The sequence below is a fragment of the Protopterus annectens genome, chromosome 11.part0 (genome assembly GCF_019279795.1).
Source record: "Protopterus annectens isolate FY-2018-M chromosome 11.part0, PAN1.0, whole genome shotgun sequence".
NCBI lineage: Eukaryota > Metazoa > Chordata > Ceratodontiformes > Protopteridae > Protopterus > Protopterus annectens.
In genome coordinates this window covers 1,357,861-1,368,940 of record NC_056745.1, presented here as the reverse complement: position 1 = coordinate 1,368,940, position 11,080 = coordinate 1,357,861, and positions in this window count along the sequence as shown.

The window sequence follows — 11,080 nt, the reverse complement described above, 5'->3', positions numbered from 1 at the left end:
TTGGTATAATTCCTCCATTTACCACACTGGTGGATGTTCATGTCACTCATGCACATACATGCACACTTTTATACATTATTAGTGTACTTCATCCACTGTTTCCTGTAGTTTTTTACTGTTTTCACTGTAAAAACATGTTTTGGTGCTGTAAATATGAAAACTGTCATGATGTTTTTCTTTTTTTTTTTTTTTTGCAAAGCACTTAAATTTTTTCTGAGCTGTTAATTACTTAGTTTTTATGGACACTAATACACATGGATGGATATTTACTAGGCAATATTATTAGACAGATGTGTTTTTATATTTATAGAGTTCTAGTTAGATTATGTTTATGGTTAGATAGCTATCTGTTTTCTTGATTTTAATTCTTGTCACAGACCTGATGAAGGCTTTATTGCATTAGATAGCCGCAAGCGATTTTAGTTTTCCTTAACTATGAGTTAGTTTGATCTAATCAAGTAGTAGTGTTTGGGGGTGGGTACTTGTTATTCTAAAATGCACTTTTAAGGCCCTGTTTATACTGTCTACCTTGAATAGGCTGGTTTAAAATGAAACAATATGTACATTTTCCTCACCTACTTTTAAGTATATAAAAGCTGATATTTTTAACATTGTTAAAATATTTCTGATTTTTTTGTTACTGAAGATCGTTTGTCTGTGATGAATAAAGGCTTGATGCTTTGGAACACTACCTGGGTTTTATGATTTTTGGAAATTATTGTGACTGAGCTCATCAACAAAGTTTTAAGACCACTAGTTCCTTTGTTTTGTTTTTTTTTCATTTTTTTCCTCGATACTCGCTGTGGTGAGGATGGAACTAGACAGATTCCCATGCTTGTTAATTTTTTATAATGCTATAAATGCTTACAGGCTGCTATCCAGTAGCATTGACAACTACAAAGACCATAGAGAAGAAGTTTCATTTCTGGCTACTTTCAAAGAAGGGACACATATCTGATGCATCCAGGAAAAAAACACCATGCCTTCACAGTGTTTATGTTTTAAGTGCATGCACATTTTTATCATTGTGTTGTCTTGGGAACACAAAATGCATGGGTGTGGTGATTTTAGAAAGTGACACTTGTAGGTTGTGTGTAGATGAGGTGTTTGCTGATGAGAGAACTGATAAATATTAGTAAAAAGAAAAACTCCATGGTATGAGTGTTTTACTAGGTCCATGCTACAGGCCCTAAAAACCGAGGCCTCCTTTTACCCTTATCTTAGAAAGGAGAAGAAGCCTGAATGGGAGCACTGTAATATTGCCAGGTAATTGGAATTTGGTAGTTGATGCCTGGGGGAACCTTACTCCACAGGAATGTTGTAGTGCAAGTGGGTGGAAAACCAACACACTGTCAACATCTGTCATAACATTAGATATGGCAACCCCCGTGAAGTGACACTTATCATGTGGCCCAGAAGTTAACTTATCAAGCCTTCTGTTGTCTTGCCAAGTCAAAAACTGGCTCTTTTTAATATTTTGCAGCTGTTACCAAGAGCTGGGGAAGCTAAGACCTTCTCTAAGCTCCTAGCACTTTGTGTACCAGTCCTGCTGCAACTTAAATTTCCAGGCCATGATTGACAGAGACTTCAAATGGTACACATCACCAAACTTAGTGAAGGAGCAAGGAATGGCTGATGTTATTAGCTGGGTCTGAGAAAGGTGCATCATTCACCTGTAAGAGGTTTACATTGGCTGGCAGTGAAAACATGCATCTGGGAATGCCAGATGGAGTGCCATTCTAGGAACTCATTCCTGGGAATCCCTTACTACTTCATTAAAAACAAAATTCTTCTTTTAAATCATTTAAATATGATTTAAATAATTTCTATGCAAAGATGCAGTTTGTTCATGCTACAAAACAGCTGGCATCTCCTGAAACGTACAACCACTTCCTTTCTGTCTTCTGCACCTAAGTAACTCATGGCCACCTACTTCACACATGAACCATCGATTTTATACTGTAGCTGAGCCTTTCATAGGTTCATAGGTAAGCACTAGGCTATCCGCCCAAGGGCATTTATAAGCCTAGCCAGAATGTGCTGGCTTTCGCTAGCCCCTTAGATTAATTCCCCGTGCCTCTGTCCAGCAGAGCCATTAGTTCCCTGCACCTCTGTCCAGCAGAGCCACTGCAGTGATCCTGGGATAAATTTTCTGTCTCCCATCCACCCGTCAAGGTTTCTCTTGAAGAGTTTTAGTGAGGGGCTCTGCCTGATGTATATTGGAATCCTGTTCCAAAGCATGGGGAGTCTCTGGGACAGGAATCTATCCCTCCAGCATGTCCTATTTATCATTGTGGTGAGGTTTATATCTCCAGAGCGTGTGGCTCTCTGGAATTTGTTTTGTTTTAGGTGGAGCATGTCCATCAATTCAGGGTTGGACATGGCCTTGTATGTCAGGCAGAGATCACCTCTGAGCAAGCGGTATGTAACCGAGTACAGCTGGAGTTTCTTGAGTGGGGCTGCATAGGGCATCTGTTTGAGGCCAGTAATCCTCTTGGTGAGGTACTTTTGTGGTCTTTCCAGCTGTTGCAGGTGTCTTGTAAGGTACATCCCAAATGGGGCATTGTATTCTATGATGGGTCTAATGATTGATGAGTAGAGAGGCACAATAAAATCTTTTGTTCTAGATGTGAACCCTTTTATGATTAGGTGGGCCACATAGAAGGATTTTATAACCACCTTGGCAATATGATTATCAAAGGAGAGATTACTATCTACTTGGGTCCCCAGATCCCTTATTACATTTTCTGTATTTAGAGGGCTACCACCTATGTGGTAGTTCATGGGTACTTTGTTTTTTCCAAAGGGGATGACTATGCACTTTTTGGCATTTAGCTTGAGGCCATGATTTTGACACCAGGTATCCGTCTCAGTGAGACCCTTCTGTAGGGTGTCTATATCAGTCGGAGAATCAATTATGGCCCCTAGTTTGCAGTCGTCTGCAAACTTGGCCAGCCATAGTCCTCCTGTGCTTGCCTGTACCTCTGAGAAGTATATACCGAACAGGAGGGGTCCTAGGTCTGAGCCCTGGGGAATTCCACTTGTAACCAGTTTAGAGTCTGACCTAGAGCCTGCAACTCTCATCGTGCGGGCTCTATCTGTGAGCCAATTGGCAACTCATCTCATAACATAGGGGTTTATGTTCAAGCTGGTGAGCTTGTCTATAATACCAGAATGGGGAATGGTGTTGAATGCCTTTGCAAGGTCTAGGTAGGCTGTGTGGGCCTCCTTTCCCTTGTCTAATGCCTTGGTAACTGTCTCAAAGAGGTCCACCAGATTTAGAAGGCATGATCTGCCCTTAACAAAGCCAAACTGGGTAGGATCCAAGGTTTGGAGGATCCCAATGTCTCTATCAATGAGTTCCATGATGATGCGCTCCATAGTCTTACAGACCAGGCTAGTCAGACTTATAGGGCGATAGTTCCCGGGGTCTGTTGCGGCTCCACCTTTGTGGAGTGGGATAACTGTTGCTGTGCACCACTCTGTGGGTACATAGCCTGTAGAGAGGCTGAGTTTGAACAGTGTGTTAAGGTGGGGGGTTAATTCATTTTGGAGCTCTTGTAAGACACAGTCTGGGACACCGTCCGGTCCTATTGAAGCTGTCTTTTTGGCTTTGGCTAGGGCTGTTTTAACCTGTGTGACGGTGACTGACGGGGCCCTACATTCTTCTGGTATGGTTATGGGCCCTTTAGGGGGTGAGAGGGGGGTGAAGTTTGCACTAAACCTTTCTGCCAGTATGTTGGCAATATCAGTCGGTTCAGTGTATTTTGTGCCATTCTGCACTAACTCAGAGCAGATCTAAGAGTTTCCACTTAGGTTCTTGACATAGCTAAAGAACGCTTTGTGGTTATCTTTGGAGTCCTTGGCAAATTTTCTTTCTAAAGCTAGCCTTGGATGATTTAATGAAAGATTGTAGTTTCTTGCTGATACTGATCAGGGATGTCTTTCCTTCTTGGGATTTTACTCTTTTCTGTACTAGTTTCCTCCTTCTATTGTATAGCTTGTTTATGGCAGGGGTCCAGTAGACTGGTTTCCTTTTCTTGAAGGAGTGAGTCTTGGTTTTACTTGGGCTAGCACGATCCATGCATTCCTGCAGATGCTCATAGAGTGCCTTTGTAAAGGTTTCAGCAGCTTTGACTGCATTGTCCTTTAGCATGGGGGCTGTGAACCTTTCCACCTTGGTCTTAAGTAACGTGAAGTTTGCTTTTGAAAAGTTTTTCACAGTGGTTTTCTTGATTGTGGGTGGGGGCAGAATGTAGATATCCAGAGTGATTAGTCTATGATCTGATCTAACCAGCAAGGGGGTGACCTCTGGTGTGGAACACCGGTCGCCCATGTTGGTGATGACTAGGTCCAATATGTTGTTCCCATTGGTGGGGGTGTTGACCAGTTGATCCAGGGCATTCGAGTTTATAAATTCTAGGAACCGATGGGCAAGGGAGTTAGTACTTGAGTAGTTCACCCAGTTTATGTTTGGGTAATTGAAATCACCCAGTATTAGGGTGTTTGGTAGGACCTTCATATTTTCCAGTGTTTCCAGAAATGCGGAATGGGGGTCCTGGGTTATGGTGGGTGATTTGTAGCAAACTACAATTTGGATTGCAGTTTTGCCCATTGTTAGTTGCACATGGATGATCTCTGATGCATTGTGCTGCGCCACTAACCTGGATGTGTGGGTATCCTTGATGAATATGGATACACCCCCCGTCTTTTGTGTTTTGGTCCTGGTTCTGTGGCTGAAAGGTATGGTATGAGCTATAGCCTGGTAGTGCTGGGGTGCTCTCAGGAGCCTTAAACCAGGTTTCTGTTACTGCACAGATGTCGATGTTCTCCATACTAAAGAGTGCCTCGAGTGCGTGCATTTTGAGGTTTAGACTTCTAGCATTACCCTCAGTTTTTGGTTATTTGTGCTATTTATGGTGGTGGGTTTGTCTTTTGAGCCTTGCCTAAAAAAGGCACTATGGGGGCGGCAAGAGCCTTGGCCAGTATTCGAAAGCCTAAGGGTGACAGGTGCAAGGCATCTCTTGCAAAGCAACATGGCTTGTCGAGCATGTCATCCCAGGTGGACAGATACTGTTTCCCCTTTGAATGACACCAGAAACTTAGCCAATTGTTGAAATTGATCATTTTTCTTTATACTGTGGCATCATTCTTGGTGAGGGCAGGATGCTACTCAGGGTCAGGGTCATACCGGCCTGGGCTACATGATCAGAGAGCTCTTCCTTGTCTCTTTTTATGTAGTCCAGGGAGGTACATCTCAGGTCATTCACACCAACATGGACAATGACAGAGTTGTATTTGTGCTTTTTCTGGAGTGACCTGAGTGCTTGTGTTATGTGGCGGATCCTGGCACCCGACAAGCAGCTAACTGTAACCTTCTCCTTGTCCAGCCTAGTTAGTGGGACATCAGTGTGCCTGACTATAGAGTCACCTATTACTAGCGTGTTGGGTATTTTTGTTTTGATTCAGCCTTTGTTTACATTTCAGGTTTGCCTTTCTGAGCATGCTCACCTTTGTCTGAGGGGGGTGGGGGAAGAGTGCCTGCAGGAAGGTTCAAAGGTGTTAACCAAATTCCTTCTCAAATTGCAGCTCTACTGACAACAGCTCTTCTTGTGAGCCTGCATTTGCCATTGAGAAAAGTAACCTTTCAGGTATTTAATGACCGGACTACTGCTGTTGCTGCTATAGAAAGCACAGCAGTAATGCAATATTTTTAAATGGGCATTATTTTGTTTCTAAAGTCAGTTGCTTGCTAGAGTACGTCACTGTGGGACAGATGTCACAAACTTCACTGTGGGATGGTTATTATTAGGAACTGCTAAGAGTTTGCCATTTGTTCTTTTGTATTTCCCTTCCCCCACCCTTAGGCTATTAGATTAGTTGATCTAGTCACACTCTAATCTACAGCCTTTGCAGCACTGAAATTACATCTTAAGTATGTGCTTGTTTTTATAAAACTTGGTGGAATTATTATCCCAGTCTTGGCAGTTGTATTTTTTGTTTGTTTGTTTTTGTTACTTGCTTGTTGCTACATGCTTTTTTTCCCTTATGTTCAGAAATAGTGCTGCTTATTAGTGCATTTACTCATGCAGGCATACATTTATAAGATAGCTTCCCCTACAGTTCACAGGGCAGCATTGCTTTGAATGTTTGCATCTTGGAAACAAACCCACTGCGTTGCAAATGTCCTAAGATTCTAGAAGAATAAAATCTTATAACATTTCAATAAGAATCATTCAGTCAGCTTTGAAATGGAATATTGTTACTGTACTAAAATTACTTTCCCATTATACAACGACCCCCCATTAATATTAAAAAACGTGCAGGCTGATTGGTCAGCGTGCACGTTGTAAATCAGAGTTATAGTAAAGGAAAAAGGTCCGGTCGCCCAGACTTTTTCCATTACTATAACTCTTTTTTTTTTTACAGCAACGGAGAACGCAAGATCTTCGTTGCTTCACACTGTCTCTGTATGTTAAACTCATTTAACATAGCAAAACAGGTTTTAAAAAGCAACGGAGATCTTGCTTTCTCCGTTGCTTTTGCCCACAGTTCTGATGTACTGCATAGGCATATGCATGCGCAGTACATCAGGACTGCCGCAGAATACCAGACAGCTGCGGAAGGGCAGCAAGGAGGCATTATACAATGCCATTATTTAAGAAAATTAATTATTTTTTTTCTTAAATAATGTCATTGTATAATAGCAATAACCCACTTCTGGGTGTGGGTAATGCTGGATTTACCCACGGTTGGCTTTGTTTGGCCACTCGGGCTTTGCCTTCATGATCAAACCACACCAACCGTGGGTAAATCCAGCATTACTCACACCCAGGCATGGGTTATTGCTATATTATCTGACACCCTTCAGGAATCACACAGTAACTGTCTGTATAACACTGATTCCATTCAACTCAATTTGTTTTATTTTTCTTCCCTGCACTGCGGTAAAATGTTTGGATCTTTCATTCTTTTCCTGAATATCTGACTGCAGAAGAACTACACTGGTTACCATTTGAAAGTTGAGGCAAATGTAGTCTCTATATTTCCCTACATTTTCCTATCTGTGTGCATGAGTATGCATGCAATATGTAATCTAAGTTTATATTCATGTGGTTGTAAAACCATAGCCTTGCTATGTCTTACTGGCCGGTTTGCAATTCAAGGCATTCTTGAATGCCTGTCAAATTTGTATATGCTGGATATGTAATAATGCATGTATTTTATTAAAACTTTGTATACAGTGCACCTAACTGTTTTAGTGGTATACTTCACTGTTAATATTGGAATTCTCATAGCTTTTCTCAGACTTGCTTCTTTTGTGACTCAGATGGCTGTGTGGATGAGACCCCTTACCCTCTCATCACAGGTTCATAGGTAGGTACTAGGCTATCGGCCCAAGGGCCTACGTAAGCCTAGCCAACAAGGTTCCCTGGCTTATGCTACCCAAGAAAAGTTATTTTCTTGTGCCACTGTCGAGCAGAGACAAAGAAGTGATCCCTGGGGTGTATTTCCTATTTCCCATCCACTCTTCAAGATTTTTCTTGAAGAGTGCTAGTGAAGAACTTTGCTTGACATAGATGGGTAGCCTGCTCCAGAGTATGGGAAGTCTCTGGGACAGGAATCTATCCCTCCAGTTTGTCCTGTTTATTGTGGTGACAAGGTTTAGGTCCCTAGAGCGTGTAGCTCGGAGGGATTGGGATTTCTTTAGGTGTAGCATGTCCAACAGCTCTGGGTTTGACATAGCTTTATATGTTAGGCAGAGATCATCTCAGAGTAGGCAATATGCTACGGAGTAAAGCTGGAGTTTTTTGAGACGGTCAGTGTAGGGCATTTGTTTGAGGCCAGTAATCCTCTTTGTGAGGTACTTCTGTGGCCTTTCCAGCTGCTGCAGATGTCTTGTGAGGTACATTCCAAAAGGGGCGTAGTACTCTATAATGGGTCTAATGAGTGTCGAGTAGAGAGGAACAAAGATGTCTTTTTTCCTGGATGAGAACCCTTTTATGATACGTTCCATGGCCTTGCAGACCAGGCTCATCAAGCTAATAGGTCGATAGTTCCCGGGATCAGTGGTGGCTCCCCCTTTGTGGAATGGGATAACTGTTGCCGTGCTCCATTCAGTGGGCACAAAGCCTGATGCGAGGCTATTATTGAACATGGTGTTTAAGTGGGGAGCCAGTTCGTTTCGAAGTTCATGTAAAACGCAGCCTGGGATGTTGTCTGGTCCCAAGGATGCTGTGTTTTTGGCTTTAAAGAGTGCAGCGTTTACCTGCGTAGTTGTGATTACAGGGACTCTGCATTCTTCCTGTATAGATATGGGCCCTTTAGGGGGTGAGGGGTGGTAAAGTTAGCACTGAACCTGTCTGCCAGGATGTTGGCAATATCAGTTGGTTCTGTAATTTTTGTGCTGTTGTGCTGTAACTCAGAACAGATCTGGGCGTTGCCATCATGATTCTTGACACAGCTATAGAATGCTTTGTGGTTGTGTTTAGAATTAGTGGTGATTTTGTTTTCATAGCTAGCTTTGGAGGATCTTATAAGGGATCTCAGCTTCTTACTGAGGCTGACCAGGGAGCTCCTCCTCTCATGGGATTTTACTCTCTTTTGCAACAGTTTCTTCCTTCTGTTGTACAGTTTGTTTATGGCAGGGGATCATCAGATTGGCTTCCTTTTTTTGGAGGATAGCATCTTGGTTCTGTTTGGGATAGCATGATCCGTGCACTCGTGTACGTGCTTATAGAGTGCATTTGTGTAGGATTCAGTAGTCGGAACTGTATTGTCCATCTGCATGGGTGTCATGAAGTTCACCACTTCTGTCATAAGAAGTACGAAGTTGGCTTTGGAGAAATTTTTTACCGTGGTTTCCTTAATGGGGGATGGGGGCGGGATGTGGATATCAAGAGTGATTAGCTTATGGTCGGAACGGACCAACGAGGAGTTGACTTCAGGTGTGGAACACCGGTCACTCAGGTTGGTAATGACTAGGTCTAGGATATTGTTGCCCCTGGTAGGGATGTGGATAAGTTGATCTAGGGCATTGGAGTTTATGGATTCCAGAAAGCGTTGAGCTAAGGAGTTGGTACACAAGTAGTTTTCCCAGTTAATGGTGGGGTAGTTGAAGTCGCCCATCATTTGGGTGTTTGGTTGAACCCTAATATTTTCCAGTACATTAAGAAAAGAGGAGTGGGAATCCTGGGGCATGGTGGGGGATCTGTAGCAAGCTACAATTTGGATTGCAGTTTTTCCCAGAGTTAGTTGCACTTGGATAACCTCAGATGCATTATGCTGAGCAACTAGCCTGGAGGTGTGGATATCCTTAATGAATATGGACACACCTCCGCCTTTGGTGTTTCAGTCCAGGTTACATGGCCGAAAATTGTGGTATGAGTTATAGCCTGGTAGTGCAGGGGTGCTCTCTGGAGCCTTGAACCAGGTCTCAGTCACTGCACAGATATCGATGTTCTCCATTTTAAGGAGTGCCTCGAGTGAGTGCATTTTGAGATTTAGACTTCTAGCATTGAGTAGCATTACCCTCAGTTTTTGCTTGCCTGTTCCTGCTACGGTGGCAAATTTGTCATTTGCACCTTGCCTAAAAAAGGCACTACAGGGGCAGCAAGAGCCTTAGTCAGTATCTGGAATCCCAGGGGCGACAGGTGCAGGCCATCTGTGGCAAAGCATCGTGGTCTGTCGACCATGTCATCCCAAGCAGACATCAAGTTGGAAAATACACAATTTAAGTAAACAGATGCATTTGTCATGTGTCATTATGTGTTTATCATATGCATTGCTTTGGTTGTTTAAACTGTATTTGCTGTATATTTTTATGTTGTTATAGATCCACTACGCAGACGCACACACACGCGCGCGCGCGCGCACACACACACACACACACACACACACACACACACACACACACACACACACACACACGCATGCACGTGCATGCACACGCACGCACACACGCGCGTGCACACACACACACACACACACACACACACACACACACACACACACACACACACACACACACACACACACGCATAAATCTGTCTCTGAATTTGTGTGTTTTTCTTCTTATGCATACAGATGTACCCACACCTATATGTGTGGTGTGCTGGTGGATATACACATTTATACATGCACACACTCGTACGCTGGCATGCAGCAGATAGTTGTATGCTCCTAACAGCATTCGCATCACTGACCCTTTATTGCTAGTTTTGCAAGTAAGAGTTTTTTCCATTTGTTGTATGCCACTTGACAAGAATATTAAAATTGTGACTCAACCTACAGAAACTATAGACCCATAAGCTTAACCAACCTTATCTGTAAGGCCATGGAAAGAATCATCATGGACCCTATCAATAAGAACATAGGTGATCTCCAGACCCTTCATTTGACACATTTGGATTTTGTCAAAGACAGGTCATGCCTGTTCAATGTGGTAGACTTCTTCAAAAACATCACCAAAGCCATAAATGAAAGCAAATATGTGCATAAAACCTACCTTGACTTAGCAAAGGCCTTCGACACAGTCATACATTAGGGCATCATTGATAAACTCTCCCATTTGAATATCAACTCTTATGTTGTCAGGTGGGTTGCTAACTGGCTCACCTTCAGTTCATACTCAGTCAAAGTTGGGGACTTTACCTCGACCAGCAGATGTGCCATCAGTGTGATTCCACAGGGGTCAGTGCTCATAGGTTCATAGGTAGGTACTAGGCTATCTGCCCAAGGGCATTTTTAAGCCTAGCCAGAGTGTGTCGGCTTTTGCCGCCCCATTGATTAATTAACTGGGCCTCTGTCAAGCAGATCCAATGAAGTGATCCCAGAAATGTATTTTCTGTTACCCATCCACTCGTCAAGGCTTCTCTTGAAGAGTGTTAGTGAGGGGCTCTGCCTAATGTAGTTAGGAATTTTGTTCCAAAGCATGGGGAGTCTCTTTGACAGGAATCTTTCCCTCCACCATGTTCTATTTATTGTTGTGGTGAGGTTTAGCTCACTAGTGCATGTGGCTCGCAGTGACTTGGATTTCTTTAGGTGGAGCATGTCCATCAATTCTGAGTTGGACATGGCT